The sequence below is a fragment of the Labrus bergylta genome, chromosome 14, assembly GCF_963930695.1.
Source record: "Labrus bergylta chromosome 14, fLabBer1.1, whole genome shotgun sequence".
In the NCBI taxonomy this organism is placed as follows: Eukaryota; Metazoa; Chordata; class Actinopteri; order Labriformes; family Labridae; genus Labrus; species Labrus bergylta.
This window is the reverse complement of record NC_089208.1, coordinates 28,786,290-28,805,255: the sequence shown is the minus strand read 5'-3', so window position 1 is coordinate 28,805,255 and position 18,966 is coordinate 28,786,290. Positions and strand designations below refer to the sequence as shown.

At 38.5% G+C, this 18,966-nt stretch overlaps 1 long non-coding RNA gene across 1 annotated transcript; it reads left to right on the top strand.

Annotated features, from left to right (window-relative positions):
• Positions 1-6,418: 6,418 nt before the first annotated feature.
• On the top strand, positions 6,419-17,453 carry LOC114920935 (uncharacterized). The gene is made up of 3 exons (XR_010668709.1): positions 6,419-7,054; positions 8,726-10,665; positions 16,079-17,453. It is a non-coding gene; the product is annotated as an uncharacterized lncRNA (long non-coding RNA).
• Positions 17,454-18,966: the final 1,513 nt, after the last annotated feature.

The following is an 18,966-nucleotide window of genomic DNA, read 5'->3' as shown; positions in this document are numbered from 1 at the left end:
TGGCTTGTTGTGGCAAGCCCAGCAGCTCATGTTGCACGCCAGTTAACTTCTGTAGCACGCCCACGATATGCCGTAGCCTGCGGTAGCACAGTTGTGCTAAGGTGCTAATGTTTATGCTAAAGAGGCGGGACATTTCTGAGAACCGTGCTGAGCAACTGACCAATTACGGCATAGCCGACAGGCCAACCTTAGAGAGAGAGTCAGAAGCGAGCAGGTGCATGGAGCGGCAGTACATGAAAACAGACACTTTTTTCGAAGTTTAGCTATTGTGAACGTACTTTAGTAATATATGAACCCCAAAAAGGGCATAATATGGGCTCTTTAATGCCTCTAAACTTAGAGGCATTAAAGAGCCCATATTATGCCCTTTTTGGGAGACATAAATAAAATGGCATAAATTGCATAGTGCAAGTTAACATTCATCAATATGAATTATTTCTCACAGGACTTTAACTATAGTTATGTAGTTACATAACTATAGTTAAAGCCCTGTAACTCAGTTTCTGTGAAACTTGAATTATTAAGCTCTTTTTATTTTCATAGTAGCCTGTAGCAATTGATATGATAATTGAGAGAAATGATTTGGCCTCATTTCTAGGTCAGGTTTTGGTGACGGGCTGGAAATCATCGGACAGCCCAAGGTCCATTCCACAGAGGAATACGGATTTCAGATTGTCCTCAGGTCCAGATATTCACAGATTCCAGTGTTTCCAGATTTCACAGATATCCAGTCCTGTTGGCTTGGTGGTGAGCTGGATCGTGACTGTGATTTTGACTTCAGAAGGATTTTGCCTTCCTTGCTCATCGTGTGGTATGACAAATATTCATAAGCGCCCCAACGATTGAAAACTAAACTCAAGGGACAAAAAGGATATTCTTTTCGTTCGCACTTGATTATTTTAGTTTGTTATTTTTCACATCTGTCATACCTGTTTATCTATGTATGTATGAACCATATTTTGAGTATTTAATATACAGGTTCAAACTTTCATTCTGGTGTGGAAATTCTCTTTATTGATATTCAAATTCTCTGGCTCTTAACAATCTAGTTTCTTTTGATATTGGTCCACATTCACATTGATGACAACATATAAGATAAAATTCTAATACTTTAGACCATTACTAAACTGTAAGAAGGGCTACAGAAGCAATACAAATAGAAACAAATCAAAAAGAGCCGCAAGCGACAATTCTAGGGGTCGAATCATTGAAACATTATAGTAGCAGCAGCAACCATGTATCTGACTTTGTCAATTTATTGATTGTTTGTGTCTCTCTGGCCCCATACGGTTTGTGTCTCTTTGGCCCCATACGGTTGCATTAAAATAAAGTTGGTATTTCTGAGTTGTTATCTTTTTTTTTAAGTCCCATGACTATCTGTTTATAAATGTGTTACTTGATGTTTTATAAACCGCTTAATACTTAATTAATTATGAATTCTACTAGCATTAGTTGCAACGTTATAATAGTCATTCACATATTGTTTATGAATGGTTTATAAACCATGTATAAAGCAATTGTTAACGTTTTATAAACATCAATTCCAACTTTATAATAACCATCCAAATAAAGTTAATAGATGCTCTATACAATATTTATGAACCATTTACAAAGTATTATAAACATCAGTTCCAACTTTATAATAACCATCTAGATAATGATTGTAGATGGTTTATAAACCAATTATTAATCATTGATAAAGTAATAATTATCGATCTAAAACATATTTATAGATGCTTTACAAAGTATCAGTAAGGGATTATAATCTTCAGTTCCAACTTTATAATAACCATCCAAATCATTTTAATGGACACTATAAAATATTTACAAACCATGAACAAATATCTGGTCCATGTATCTCTATAATCAGGGTCCAAAATTAACTTTTTGACTCACCGGCCAAGGTGGCAGGTAGATGAAAAAATTCACTGGCCAAACTAGTGGTGGGCGATATAACGATCTTAGATCGTGAAGGATTTTAACTTGCTGATGATCTGCCAAAGCAGGGAGATCGTACAACCGGGCTAATGTGTTTATTCTATCATGCTGCAGTTTATGCTCTTACACAGACTCGTCTCCCCCTCTTTTGCTCCGCAGCGGTGAAAACGAAAACGAAACTTAAAAGTAAAGTCCGCAAAAAAACTCCATCCCGGTTATATGCAACTGTTCTGATATTTTCCCAAACCGACACGCTGTGAGCAACAGTTAACTTATCTGCATAGTTTACACAGTTAAGTTTACATCTCAGATAGCGACACGGAGAGACGTTAACTTTCAGAGACAGACAGGGCGGAGCTCAGACAGTCTGTGATGAGAGATATAACCCCGGTGTTTAAAATGTTGCTGTTGGTGTTTTCTGCTCTCAGTTTTTAAAAGTTACTTATCAAGCCTCTCCACCCGAAGCTCACCTGTTGTGATAACGGAACCTATAGGGATTACACTAGATGATGTTACAAAGCAGCAGGCAGGTGAGAGTGAGTAACCATGGTGACTATCTGTATGTCACTCAACGATGTCCCGCCCCCTCTATGAATTAAACCCTTCTGTCAGTAAAACTTACTTTGATCATGTGTCACAGAATGAACACATTCTGTATTATGTTTGATTATATATAAACACAACTAATGATGTCATAAAAAAACAACAAATGCTACAGAGCCTGTATGAAGCTATAGCTGTAGGAAGTCTATATGTTTTTAAATGAATGTATCACTGCGTGAAAATGTTCCTGATGAACATAAAAAGAGGACACATAACTAAATCATCATTTCAAAGTTGTGAGGAAAACCTTCAAATTGTGCATAAATATTGATCAAATTGAGGGAAAGACATTTCTGTTGCTAAAGATGTTCTGGGTGAGACCTTCAGACCTCCTACAAAGATATTTTTCAAATAGATTAAACTTGTCGGCGCAGTTTTTGTGCATTTAAAAAACATTATACAGGGAAATAAGTTTGGTTGAACTGGTTAGTAACTTCCAAATTTGTCTAAAGAACAGTATGAAAAAAATCGTGATGAAATCGTAATCGTGATTTTGCCAAAAAAAGGTTGTGATATGATATTCTTCCCATATCGCCCACCTTTAGGCCAAACATATTTGTTTTACCGGCCCAAATAACAAATTTTGTTTTGTCTGTTACAGTAAATTTAATTGAGAAGGCATTATGTTTTGTTTAATCAATAACAAATTTAAGTCACAGATTCGATCATGTCATCAGATCAGGAAATTGAAAAATTGTAAAAAAAAAAAATATTTGCTGGCCTTGATTTTTTTCTTAATGTATTATTTGTAGGCAGGAGTTCCCAGACCCCCCCTCCTGCTCTCCTCTGAACCGCCCCTGCATTACAACACGACAGACTAAATACAAAAATCCGTCAGAGAAAAATGAATTATTAATCCTCAAAACAAGTTTTCTCCTGATTTAGCTTTGACAATATTAGAAACTTAATATAATCAGCCTGCTCGTTAGTGGATGTGTGTATATCTCTGACTGCTCCTGCTGCACATGATGGAAGAGAAAAGTAGAGCGTGCATTTAGAGTCCTCTAGGATGTCTAAAGTGTTTATAACACAGCGCTGTTTCACAGAGTCTGTCGGACCCTGCCTGTTATAGATGTTTTATAAACCACCTCTTAAAGGTTTATAAATCATTTGGTCATCATTAACAAACACTTTATAACGTGTATGAAATGTTATAGATCAATCATGTTATAGATCAATACATCAATAAACTGTTTACATAACAAAGTATAGCATTACAAATCATTAGCAAACATTATTAACTATCATTTCATTGTTTGTTAATAGTAAATAACTATTAACTAATGGTTAATTAACTATCTATTTAACCTTATTTACCCTTTATAGATGATGGTTATTATAAAGTGTTACAATTTGCTGTTGAGGGAGAAGAAAGCAACATCCATTGCCACACTTAACAAAACTACATCAAAACCAAAACTGAATATTTAAGGCTCACCTGTTGCTTTCTGTGTAGGAGGTGTAGTGGTGTGAGTGATGATATGATGCACAAGAGGGCAGTGCTGGGATGAAATTTCTTATGAAAAACTCAACACAGAAAGCCGCTCATTTTCTCTGGTTGTACCTGAAGTCATATGTTGTTTATTCTGTTAAATTATGCCAATTAATTTGGCCTGTGTGCATCCACAGAAATAAGTCAATGCAAGGCCAAATGCAAGATGACAGTAACACACCCTGCACACACTGGAAAGCAAAACTTTGATTATTCCATACTAAATGTAGTATTAAGAAAACAAAACCGTGGGCATTGATTACCATGAAGAGGAAAACAAGCTGAATTCAAGAGTAGAGCAAAGAAGTGACAAAAGATAAACAGAGGCGAGGCCAGAAGTCAGACATATTGTCTCACTCAAAGACAACAAAAAAGTTCAGAGATCTTTCTCTTACCTTAACAGTGTGTATCTTTTCCAGACACTATTCAGGCAGAACAGCAGTAGAAATGTAAACTGTGGAGTCTAACCATTTGTTTGCAGGATTTTATATCCAATAAGGACAAGGATGCAGCCCATGGGTCCAGCAGCAAATATCTCTTTTCCCTTAACAGAAAGTTAAGGAAAAAATGACTATTGTGAAAAAAGCAGAGAAAGTACCAGTAAGCTGTATGTAAACTATGATTAATTTGGCAACCTATAGCACAACTCAAAGTTTTCTTCAAATAAAACACCCCTTGGATCATGAGGACTGGTGCCCATGCAGCAGTACTGTTTTTATTGGAGAATTATGTCCAAAGGAGTAGCTTAGCCTACAGTGGACCTTAGATGAATCAGAAAGACGTGTTTGTTTGTCCGGGGTCTGACAGATCCTAATCCCATAAAATGTTGAGTAATGGTTAAATCCTCATTATTGTGAGATTTATTTTCCCCCCCTCTATTTGGTGGAGGTCTCTTGTGGCCAAGCAGGGGACAGCAGCCCACACTTTGGGAAGCGTTGGACCAGAGACTGGACCAGAAACCTTCTTTTTTATACTTTCCTTTTGAATAAATCAACAAGTGGGTTAATGGATTTACCAGGCTATCAAGAAGGATAAAAAAGCATAGAGCATGGGGCGCTGGTGGTGCAGTGGTTAGTGCACGCGCCCCATGTATGGAGGCTGTAGTCTTAAAAGCGGGCGGCCCAGGTTCAAATCCAGCCTGTAGCTCCCCTCCTGCATGTCATTCCCCACTCTCTCTCGCCCTGATTTCCAACTCTATCCACTGTCCTATCTCTCCATTAAAGGCACAAAAAGCCCAAAAATAAATCTTTAAAAAAAACAGTATAGAGCAATTTGTTTGAGGCTAATATCCACAATGTTGGAGGTAAGAACACCAGCATCTGTCCATCGCAAACATGTTGATGGCTATCATAAAGTAAAATTGAACAGTAACATCAAGGTTAGCGCTATAATTAGACAGCTAATAAGTTATCAATATGCTTGTGCAAGTTTAAAGAAAAAGTATAACTCATGTTTCACTATACATGCATTGATGCTACATTAAAGGTGCACTCTGTAGATTTGGTAGTGAAATTTGAAGGTCGGAGAAGTGCAACAATTCTATGCTATATTTTCTGAACTAAACACATACACTTCAAAGGAAAAAAATGTGTCCTTGGAACACTGTCTGGAGCTAAAAGTCTACCAGGAGAAATACGGTTTCACTGTTACGGGCCCTCCACCATAACTTCTCGCGTAGCATTTTATCTTCAAACAGTTACAGGGACCAAGTATTCCTCTGAGGACAGTTTGTGTTTAGAGTTATTAACATATACCACAGAATCTCTACACTTCTCCAACTTTCTAATTTCTCTACCAAAATTCCACAGTGCATCTTTAAGGGGAAATAACAGTGGACCTTTAAGAGAGAGGTACACAGTTAACTTCAATGTAAATGATAGAAATGTATTTAAGATGAGCATTAATATCTAGAATTATTGCATGCTTTTTCTATCTTGTCTAAGATTCTCAAATGTAAAAGTAAACTAGTAATTGGCTAAAAGCTAAGGTTGGCTGTGTTCTAACTGTGGTCAGTGGGTTATTATAATTTTTTTAATTAGAATGTGGCTTAAGGTCTTTTTTCATTATTTATTGTCTTTGTAGACGTAGTCTGTTTGTTAGACGTTCAATATTTGTATATGTAAGAGGCAATACTATGAAAACAAGTTTTGAGCTTTCCAACCTGGGCGTTGAGCTACAGAACACTGGCAGCTGTATGAAGATTATACATGAACATCCAGTGAACCTTTTTCTCGTCTTCTTTTGGGATAGTAAAAACTGGTAATTTCTTTGTGTGGCTAAAAAATAAGAAGGTCATGGTTTGATTCATCTGGCAAGAATGTAAACAGCACTCAGGTTATAAACTCTTTAATATATGAGTATAAGATATAAGATCAGCACACTACAGAAAATTAAAGTTTACATTTTAATATGACAAACAATGCAAACCAAGGCAATTATTTTCATAAACAGGTACTGTTACATCTTGACACATTTTAGTAATCCTTCTGCTTGATGGAATTGAAAACAAAGACAGTTGCTTATTAATGTTAACCAACTATTAAAGGAAAATGTTAAATTTACAGTATTTGCTACCACACATATCTGCAAATATTTAAATAAATCATCAGTTTACTTCAAAAGCCTCAGGGAAAGTGTTTATGATTTTATAAAACATTCATGCCCCATGCTTGTTCTGAGTGATTTCTCAATGATTTAGTACATCAAGAGAGCTAAAGGAAACCCTCAACAACAAGCCAAACCTGGACCCCATCCTTATCTATTGAGACCAGAATCACAGAGCCTACGCCTTTTCACTCAAATATCCAATTCCAACCAATCATACACGTCACTCAGTGGGTGTTCCTTTTATCTGACAGCCAAACCTGTTGCTCCACCAATGTATAGGGAGGAGATAAGGGATGTTTTGAAAGGTTATTACAAGCCTGCTTCTTGACTTGCACAGCATTTTCAAATGACTGGCTTAAATGTTCCTTGTCTCTAAGGATTTTAAGCCATCCAACAAGACAAAAGAAAGCTGAGGTAAGAAAAAAAACATAAAGAATGTAAACTTGGCTCAATACATTTATTTACAAATAGCTTCTATATTTTATTTGCTATCAATTAGAATCATGTTTTAAACCATTATGTCATTCATACAGACCTGTGATCTTTATAGAAACTCCCGTTCTGGATTTATAATGTGAAAAAATCAAGAGCACATGGAAAGTGCACGTTCTCCCTCAAATCAACAAATATCCCTTCATTCTGATAACTGTGGAATGTTTTACATCAGTAATTATAAGATGCAGGTAACCAGAAACATCTCTGTGTATGATACTGCAAATACTGCATTAATACAGTAAAAAACATTTGGCCCGTATTGGGTGGTTCTTAACAAGATATATGTTTTTTCAGTAAATTGTAATGCATGTATAATGATTTGTTTTGTCTGTATTTGGTTTTATGTGATTGTCTGTTTGTATTATATCTTTTTTTTAAATTGTGAAGCACTTTGTGACGTCTGCTCTTGAAAGGTGCTATATGAATAAACTTTACTTACTTACACAGCAGGATCCAGAGCTTATAGCTGAAGTTGGTTACCCAAACATATTTATACTTATTTTTGGTGACACATTTAAATAATTGTTACCATGGATGAACAGACAACCTTTCTTTTTCAAAATAGTGGCATGGTTTATAAAAAGTAAATTAAAGGTTTTGCTATACTCAATGCACTTGGTTAAGATATTGGGCTTTTAAGGTGTTCATTTGCATTAAACTACTTGGAGTATAACTTCTTATTAACTATCTTCAGTTGTAGGCCACTTTTTACTAATATTTCAAAGTAATAAAGATACATCTAATTCAGGATACGCAAGGTCACCTTCCAACAATAATAACAGCACAATATAAATATACTAAATCTATAAAATATATAGGTGTGTATGTATAACAGTTCTGGGGACTTTTTGAATAGGAACTATCCACTTGGGATTTCCCTAAGAACTACACACCTTTAGGACTTTTTTCTGTCTGCATTCTGTCTGCATTGTACCTACTCTGAAGCAGGAGCTGAAAAGTTTCCTCTAAATAGGGGTCTAGGAACTAAAATAGATTTCACAGTGTAGTACACGTGATGTGCAAGAGTTTCTGGTGGCTGCAAGATCATATTAACCATAGAGAACAGAGTTCTTGTGTTCCTTTACCTAATTAGGTTTGCATAATATTCAGTGTAGGCTGTGGAAAGAACATCCTGTCATTGTGAATATCTTAATCAAACAGATTTTCTTTAATTCAGATAAAAAATACTGTGATTATTACTGCAACACTTTCTGTGACAGAAACACCAAACAGATTTAGAATTTACAAGCAAATATGTAAAAAGGTTACTTAATAAGATGTGTTATACAGATTGGTTTAGAAATTACTCCAATAAGCTCCACACTGATCAGCTGCAGCAATATGAACATTGGGGTGGAAAACAAAATTTCTGATTTCTCCGATTAATTTTCTTAGTCATCAAGGGTTAAGAAAGCAGTGTTGGGCTGGAGATGATGTAGGATGTGTCAAAGAAAGTCTTAAACCTTTTTTCATCTGGCTCTTCAGTTATTTCAACATTTAATTTTTATCCAAATTGTCTTTTCCTGTCCTAGATTATATATAATATGTTTTAGAGTGGCATGTGATATTTGTCTTTTTCTTGATCAACAGTGCAAAGGCAACAGGATAACCCAAATGGAGCAGAGATGAACATTGGGAAAAACATGCAATTTGAAGACAGAAAAACAAAGATGGGCATACATGCCAAAAAGGAGGCTATTGAAAGCCAAAGACAATTGACATATCAAGTAATGGAGGAGATAAAGCACATTTTGGAAGAGAAAGAAAGAGAGACAAAAACAGTTGACTATCTACGAGCGAAGACAGAGCAGCAACAGAAGGACATTGACAGTCTGACATCTGAAAAAGATGAGCAATACTTATTAATTAAAAGACTCAGGATACAGAATGTACATATAATGGAGAAACTCAAGGTGTGTAGGATTTATGACACTGAAGAAATACTGCAACTTTACAAAGTCCAGGCTGAAATATATAAAAAAAGAGAAACTCCGGAGAGGAGACCTAATGAGATCATAGATGAGCCACAGACGTCCAAAACAACCAATTCTGATAAAATGGCATCAAAAGAAAGTATGGAACCCAAGGAAGCCATAGAACAGGTAACTTGCAAGCTGGAAGTAACAGAGAGACTGAGGGCTGACAGTCTGCTTAGTCTGTTAGACACAAATAAGAAAATAATGCTCGGCATGAAGCTGGCAAAAGAACAACTTGAGATAAATATGGCAGACACAAGTCAAGAGTTAATGAGAGGTCAAAGACTTATCTTACAACATAGAGAACAAGTCGAAGATATCAAACATAACATGAATGTAATCATTAACAAGATTAAGCAAAAACAGACAAAAATCCAAGCGGATGTTCAAACACGTGAAGCCATAGTCCCACAGATCCAAGGCAAACTAGAAAAGAAAGAAAGAAAATACACCTTTGAAACTGTTAAGTTAAAACTCTGCAGAATCCTGGAGGGAACTGATAAACTCTGTGATATGCTGAAGGAATGTGACCTTGAGGAAGGTGATTTGAGAAATCTTGAGTTAAAGACGGAGACTAGTTTGGTAGAAAACATGAAATCTGATCCCCAAACACAAAGACAAGATAAAGAAGTAAGCATGAAGACAACACAAGACGTAGAGAGAAACTTGGCACAGATACAATCTGAAAGAGATGAGATATACCAATTAAAAACAAAAGTACAAGCAGAGAGACCAAACATTCAAAGAGACCGGCAGGTAGTTGAAGCAGAAATGAGTGCAATGAAATGTACAAGGGACGATATTGAAAGGGAAAAACAAGAGCTTGAATACAAGTTAGAAATTACAAAAAGAGAGATAAGAGAGATGGAAGTGCTGAAAAATGAGATTGAAATAAAGAAAAGGGACTTTGTAAAAGTGATACGAAAGAGCAAGAGAACAACAGGAGACCTCAGCAAACTGGAGGATGAGACAGAACATGATAAACAAGACATGGAGAAAAGCCAAGAGGGGACAGAGGGTCAAAGGTCAAAGTGGGTGGAGTTGAACATGGAGCACAGATTTGATGAACATAGGGCACATTTTCAAATGGCTGATAAAACCAAAGAAACACTTCAATTAAAAGAAAATCTACTTGAGAAAGACAGCAAAGGGATACGTATAAACGATCATAAAGTGAATATTGACACGCAGGGAGTGATTCCTGAGGCAGGAGAAATGGGAGAAGACACAAAGCAAGGCAGAACAGACGTTTCAGAAAAGAGTCAACTGAAATGGATTCGTTTTCAAGCAAAGAAAAACAAACGGGAGGTTGAGCAATGGCTGGAGAAGATGATGAAAGAGAAGGATGAATCAGAAATCATGAAGATCAAGATACAACGACAAAAGGAGGAGATTCAACTAAAGCTGGAAGATACAATAACTCAAATTCTGACGGTGAAAGAGATTAAAGCTTGCATAGAAAAAACTGCAGCAGAGATGAAAAACACACAAATGGAGTTGCTAAAAGACCAAAGCAAGATGAAGGAAAACAAGAAAGAAGTTGAAAAATTAATGGTAAGTAAATAATCTTTCCCCTTATTCTTATCTTTTACATAAGCTTAAAGAGGACATATTATCCCCTTTTCCACCTTTCAAACATGCTCCTGTGGTCTAAATGAAACATCTGTCCTGTGCTTTGGTCAAAATATAACATGGTCAAAATATGGTCAAAATATCAAATGAATTGTCCTAGGCTGGGAGTGGAGTCCATGGGTGGACATATCAGGGGAGAGGAGGGTATTTTTTTTTACCAGAATCCCACTGTGACATCACAAGGAGAGCAATTTGAAATGGAGCATTTCTCTCTGTGTTGTAAGACTTATGCAGACCACAAACAAAGGATTGGATGGGTTTATTTCACATTTTGTGGGCCAGTAGACACTCAGGTTACCCTAATATATGTTCAAAAGCACTGTCAAAGTGGATTTTTCATAATATGTCCCCTTTAACCTAAACATTACCTTTTTTATAGAGCAGAAATGTTAGTATTTCAGTGCAGAAAGCAAATGCATTTTTAAGTAAATGAATGATGGTTGCTTTTCATCTGTTATGAGGTCCAGCTATTGTTCAGGGGTGCTTGATGGCCTAGCATCCTTTAGGGAGATTTCAGGTTTCAAAATAGCTTCGACTTGTGTTTTAATCTAAATCAACTACTATGGGAACATGTGACCCTGTGAAACAGTATGGGTCATTAATGTCCATCCATCCATCCATTTTCTTCCGCTTATCCGAGGTTGGGTCGCGGTGGTAGCAGGCGCAGTAAATCAACCCAGACTTCCCTCTCCCCAGCAACGTTTTCCAGCTCCTCCTGGGGGATTCCGAGGCGTTCCCAGGCTAGGCAGGATATATAATCCCTCCAGTGCATTCTGGGTCTGGCCCGGGGTCTCCTCCCAGTTGGTCATGCCTGGAAAACCTCTAAAGGGAGGCTTCCAGGAGGCATCCTTAACAGATGCCCAAACCACCTCAACTGGCTCCTCTCGATGCGGAGGACAAGCGACTCTACTCCGAGGCTGAGCCAAGCCACCCTCCGGAGGAAGCTCATTTCGGCCGCTTGTATCCGCGATCTCATTCTTTCATAGCTCATGACCATAGGTGAGGGTTGGAACGTAGATCGACTGGTAAATCGAGAGCTTTGCCTTCAGGCTCAGCTCCCTCTTCACCACAACGGTCCGGCACAACGCCTGCATTTACGGCTGACGCCGCGCCAATCCGTCTGTCGATCTCACGTTCCATTCTACCCTCACTCGTGAACATGACCCCGAGAAACTGTTTCACTTGGGGCAAAGACTCACTCCCCACCTGGAGAGAGCAATCCACCTTTTTCCGGCAGAGAACCATGGCCTCTGACTTGGAGGTGCTAACCCTCATCCCAGCCGCTTTGCACTTAAAAAAGCAGAGACGAGATTTTGAGGTCCCCAAACTGGAAACCCTCCTCCCCCCGGTTGCTCCTTGAGATCCTGTCCATGAAGATCACAAACAGGATTCTCAGCGGGTGTGTCACTGAGTGGGGAAAATTTGTTTGAAACGTGAAGTGGTTGGTGGGTAACCGTGCGCTTTGATTTTCGATTATGCTTCCCTCGGACAGTAACCCAGCCACTGCCTCCCGGCTGCTTGGGAGCTACCGGGGGGGAAGCCAAGCTATGTCGGCTCGCACCGGCTACAGGTGGCTGGCTAACTACTGCTGCATATGATGGCTCTGACTCAATGGTGCGGAGACACCCTTGCCTCCAAAGCTAAAAATAAACTACATTTCTTACATGTATCATTATCACTAAAGGAGGACGAGGAGTAACTTAACATCTGACACGTAGAGCAGGAGAGAGCAGGAGAGGAAGAGACAGAAAAAGAAGCCATTGTAAATAAAGCTAACTGCTAAGCTAAGCTAGGCTAAGAGTAGGTAGCTAAAATAAACAAAACTGTTAAGCAGGTTTGTCGCTAGAGAGAAAGAGTGCTTTTCGATTACTTCTGTTTGTCTGAACGTACAGTGTGTTGGAAACAACAGTCGTAAGAAACTAGGCAAAATTAACAATTAAGCTTTTAGCTCTAACAATCAGCACTGAGCAACACAGAACAGCGGAGAACAGAACAGGAAATGATGCAATACGCTCACCCGTAGTACATGTAGACTGGATTGAACCCCAACGAAAAAGACTGGGCATAGACACTTCAAATATTTGTTTTATTTCATGTGCACACTTTATTAATTAAGTTGTTAATTGCATTAGTAAATTGTATATTGTAATCTTGACCTGCAATATTTGTGTTTCTTACATAAAAAGTTTGAAAATGTATTCCTGTGTGCGCCTCTTGACTGGTATTCAGACCTTGGGCTCAAGGTGTCCTAGTCTTCTGATGTTTGTCCACCTTCAACACTTTATTTACAGTAACATGGGTGAAAAACAACTATGCTTTTTCCCTGAATTTGATCAGATATGTTGGTAGCTATGACACACCAAATGTTTTCATAATGTTGTTTACAGTTAACGTTAAAGATAATACTTTTATTTGTAGTAGCATTTTTTTTTTCAAAAACTGTTTGAGTGGAAGTTCAATACAATTCAATTCAATACAATACAACAGACCTCCTTTATGTTTCTGCATTTACTTGAAAGTTTGACCCTGTTCCCACTGAGCTGTCAATAAGTGCATAATAAAGTATTTATTAACCTTTATAAGTAGTGTTCCCACTTTAGATCCAGTAACTGCAGAGGAGCTTTATTAGCTCTTAATAAGTGCATAATAAAGTATTTATTAATCTTTATAAGTAGTGTTCCCACTTAAGACCCAGTACCTGCAGAGGAGCTTTATTAGCTCTTAATAAGTGCATAATAAAGTATTTATTAATCTTTATAAGGATTTATATTTCCTTATAAAGTCTTATACATGTTAATAAACATCTTATTAATGTTTATGGCGGTATATAAACTGTTAATAAGTTTCTAATAAGAGCCTGTAAGTGTCTTATAAGACATAATAAAGGTTTTAATTATGCCTCTATTCACACTTATATAGCCTTATTTATGTTAATAAGAATCTAATAAGGTCTTATAACATCTTATAAGTGACTTATTACCTATTAATTACAGCTTCTTACAAGCACCTTAATATAAAGTGTTACCAGACGTGTCAGCTAAGACAGCCCAACAATGTCCAGAGTCTTTAGCATCTCAGGGCAAATCTCATCCACACCTGGCGCCTTGCCACTGAGGACCTTTCTAACTGCCTCAGTGACCTCTGCCAAGGTTAGTGGTAAGGCTTCCCCTGGATCTTCAGACTCTGCCTCCTCTTCAGAGGACGTGTTGTCTGGGTTCAGGAGTTCCTCAAAGTATTCCCTCCACCGCCCAACAATGTGCCCAGTTTGGGTCAGCAGTTCTCCACCCCTGCTGATAACAGCCTGGGGCAAGCCCTGCTTTCCCTTCCTGATCGGTCGGACGGTTTGCCAGAACCTCCTTGAGGCCAACCGAAAGTCCTTCTCCATAGCCTCCCCAAACTCCTCCCACACCCGGGTTTTTGCTTCTGCAACCACTGAAGCCACAGCCCTCCAAGCCACCCGATATCTGTCAGCTGCTTCCAGAGACCCCTGGGCTAACCAAGCCCAAAAGGCTTCCTTCACCACTGGTGTACACTATCTGGTTCTTAGGTTGCCGCCACGACAGGCACCGACGGTCTTCTGGTCGCAAATCCTAGCAGCTGCTTCCAAAATGGAGGCTTTGAACATGGACCACTCGAGCTCCATGTCCCCAACCTCCCCGGGATGAGGGAGAAGTTCTTCCGGAGGTGAGAATTGAAGACCCCACAGACAGGGGTCTCTGCAAGACGTTCCCAGGTCACCCAAACTACATGTTTAGGTTTGCCAGGTCTGTCCGGCTGCCTTCCCCCGCCATCTGATCCAACTCACCACCAGGTGGTGATCAGTTGACAGCTCTGCTCCTCTCTTTAACCCAAGTGTCCAGAACATACAGCCGCAGATCTGATGAAACAAAGTCAATCATCGATCTTTGGCCTAGGGTGCTCTGGTACCAAGAACACTTATGAACATCTCTATGCTCGAACATGATATTTGTTATGGCCAATCCATGTCTAGCACAGAAGTCCAACAACAAAACACCACTCGGGTTCAGATCAGGGAGGCCGTTTCTCCCAATCACCCCTCCCCAGGTGTCTCCATCGTCGCCCACGTGAGTGTTTAAGTCCCCCAGTAGAACTACAGAGTCCCTAGGCGGAACCCCTTCCAGGACCCCACCCAGAGACTCCAAGAAGGCCCTGTACTCTGAACTGCCGTTATGTACATATGCACATATAACAGTCAGATCCTTCCTCTGAAGTCACAGAGAGGCGACCCTCTCGTTCACCGGGGAAAACTCCAACACAGCAGCGCTCAGCCGGAGGCTTGTGAGTATCCCCACACCCGCCTGGCGCCTCTCACTCTGGGCAACTCCAGAAAAGGAAAGAGAACCGGTGCTATGCCTCGAGGTGAGCTCAACTATCTCTAGCTGGTAACGCTCCACCTCCCGCACCAGCTACCCGCCAGAGAGGTGACTTTCCATGTCCCTAGAGTCTGTCTGCGCTGCCGTTGATTAGCAAGCCCAGGCCTCTGCCTATGCCTGCCACCCGGCTTATCTTGCACCTGCTCCCCATGTCTCTCCCTGCGGGTGAGGGGCCTACAGGGCAGCGGCTCCATGTTGTTTTTTCGGGCTGAGCCTGACTGGGCACCATGGAAGAGAGCCCGGCCACCAGACACTCGCCTTTGAGCGAGTGTCTGGTCCGGGTCCGACTCCAGGGGGGTGCCCCGGTTTCCCTCTTCTGGGCAAGGTGACTGGCTCCCATGTATTGCATGTACTTCATATGGGGATTTTTGAACCGCTTTTAGTCTGGACCCTCCCCCAAGACCACTTTGCCTTCTGAGACCCTAACAGGGGCTAAAGCCCCAGACAACACAGCTCCCGGGTTCACCAGGCCACAAACTCCTCCACCACGTTAAGGTGACGGTTCTTGGAGGAGTCATTAATGTGTTTCTTCAAAATAATGCAGCTCATGACAGATTTTTTTGATAAGCACACATCTTAATAGCACACTGTAATCTTTAGGTTTCTCTCTGCTCATAGATTTTTTAAAAAATAATTAAAGAAATATTTGACCCCTTAAGTGGTAATATGACTTAAATGTGTATTCTCAATCAAGTTATAAAACGTATAAGAGAAAAAGACAACTAAATCCAGCATAGATGTATGTATGCATGTATGTATGAATGTGGATATGGCTATGTGTATAAATATATATAGATACAGTCATGTATACACAACATTATATGTTAGTCTCAGTAATAATGATTACATTAATAAATACAATGCAATCACAAGAATATGAGTTATTTTGCGGTTAACTCTAAGTTGTTATGATAATGAAAACCAAGTCTTTTTTTTTCAAGGTTAAGATGACTTCAATTAAAGCGCAGATCAGCAAGTGGAAGTTGACGGTTTCTTCAATCAGAAAGCCTTCTACAATAAATCCCTTCACACTTCAAGAACCTCAGACAGAAACACACGGAGACTCCCTCAGAGATCTAACTTTCAAAATTGTAGAAGAAAGAGCAGAAGATGCTACTACAAACGAGGCCACAATTTTTCAACAATCTTTAACATCAGTTGACCTTCATCAGAGTGAAAAAGAAAACAAGTGGAAGAACCTACACACAAAGAGGAAACAGGGACAAGATCACAATTTATTTACAGAGGACACAGACGGAAAGCAAAGCATTTTCTTGCAGATTCACACAGAAATCCATGATGAAGCATTAATGGATGGTCAGACAACATTAGTGATTAATGTACAACAAAAAGCAGAAGTTGATAAGGAGATGACAAAACTTAAGGAAAAGGAGGATATAATAAGGAAGCAAATAATATATGCTGTGGAGAATATTAAGGAAGAAAATCAAGAGATGAAAAGAATCATCATGGAAATTAATGACCTGCAGAGCCAGAGACCAGAGACCCCAACCTTGATTCAAACCAGAAATAAAGTGGAAAGAGACACTGGACTGCTGATAGAAACAGAAAACAAAGACATATTGAAGGTTAAAAACGCTCAAGAAGAAAGTGATGAGATTGCCTTGAAAACACAAGATGCTGAGAAGCAAAAACAAAGTCAACAGTCAAGTGAAGATCTACAGACAAACACTGAAGAAAAGGTTGTACATTCTTGTAAACAGAAAACAGGAAATGATGACATACAAAGACTTAGAGTGGAGATTGATCAAACACAAGGATTACTAATGACACTGTTAAATCTCAAACTTGAAAAAAAAGCAAATGAAAGGAAAACTGACAAAGAGCAAGTAGATGGAGAATCTGGTGTTGAAGCATTGCTCCAAGATATTAAACAATTACAAGATCTTTTGAAAGAGGTTAATAAAATATTGATGAAGAATAAAATACCTTTGAAGGAAGAAAGTGGCAATATTAAAATGATGAAAATTGTAGCAAGAAAACAAAAAAAAGAACTGGACCAGAAGCTTGAGAAAACATTGAGAGAAAGAGACGGATTGGAAATCTTTCAGATAAAAATTAAGAGACAAGCTGATGCCGTTGAGAAGACATTGAAGAAAATAGCACAACTTAACATCACCATTGACAAAGTGGCTGCTAGTACTCAAAAGAAAAGTGATGACTTAAAAATGAATATGATAGAGACTGATGTGAAACTCAAATATTTAGTACAAGTGAAGGATAAGATTGAGTCTACTAAACAAACACTGGAAAATGGCCATCTTTTATTATCCAAGGAAAGAGCTGACCTTAAAAAAATGAAGACTGAAATCAGGCAGCAAAGTTGTAGAAATACTGCCTTGGAAACTGTTGATACAAAGGGAGACAAAAAGATATGTGTCAGACCAGAAACAAATCCAAACAAAGAAAGAGTAATAAAACCAATGGTAAGCAAAAACAAAGCAGAATTGTTAGATGAAATCATGATTCTCACGTCAAAAAACAAAACACTTCAGGAGGACAATGACTTAAAAACAATCAGTTTGAAGCATAAAAACTGTGAAATTGAAGAGCTTAAAATGGAAAGAAGCAAGCATTTGAAACAAAATGAAGACTTAGAAAAGATTAAGATGTTGAAACAACAGACTGAAAAAGAAAGGGAAAATATAAGAATAGCAAGAGAACACGCCATGGCAGAGGTAAGTGAGAGCAAAAGACAGAAAGAAAAGCTTGATGACAGAGTGCAAATAACTAAAAGAGAAATAAGAGAAATGGAGCTTCTAAAGTCACAACTAGAAATCAAGAAAAAAGAAAGTGAAAAGGTGTTTAGGAAAAGCATGAGAAAATGTAAGCAGAGTGAGATGATGTGGGATGAAATTCAAAGAAAAAAGCAATTCGGAAAAGAGGCCAAAAACAGAAGAATGAAATTAGACCAAAGATTAAAGAAATGCAGGAGAAAAGGGGAGGAGTTTGATAGCTTGAGAAAAAAACAACAGAAGAAAGAGTTACCTGTTGAGAACTTGAGTATTGGCGATAACACTTCTATAACTGAAGTATACAAAGGACCTGAAGAGAGGAGTCAGACAAACCTAATGGCGACAAGAATCGAGGACAAAGCTGAAACGGTACATCAAAGCTCAAAAATTGCTAATTCCTTTAATGACCTTGAAAACATAAGACAAAATATGAATGGACATTTGGAAAATATTTGGAAGAAAATGGAGATAATGGAAAAAGTAACTGCTGATTTTGGAATACAAAGAGAAGTGCTCAAGGCATTTGAAGCTAACAACAGGACTTTAAAACACAACATGGAAATAATAAAGTCTAAAGTAGAGGCCGATTTTGGAAAAATAAGTAAAGAAGCAAAGGAAGAGAGGGTTGAATTGAACCATGTGTTGGGAAATATTGAAAGACAATCAAGGGATCTTGCACTTGCTCAAGAAAAATTGAATAATGAAAGAAGGGAGATGGAAGCACTGTTGTTTGAATATGAAAAGAAACACAGGGAAAATCAAAAGATAATCCGAAAAAACAGATGTAAAGAGCAAAAAGTACAACAGTTGTGGATTGAGGTAAAAAATGAAACAAAAGCTCTAAAAAGAAAAAGTCTGAAGAGAAAGAAAGAGATGGACCAGTGCATGGAAAGGATCAACAAAGAAAGGGACAAACTTGAGATCCTGAAACTAAAAATGGAAAGAGAAGGGCAAAAAAACAAAGAAATTGATAGTTGCACTGAACTGGTGGAGGGAGAAAGGAAAAGTATGAATGCTCAAGAGCAAGAAAATTGTAAGGAAGTTGAGTTTGAAAGGCTACAAGAGAAACTGGA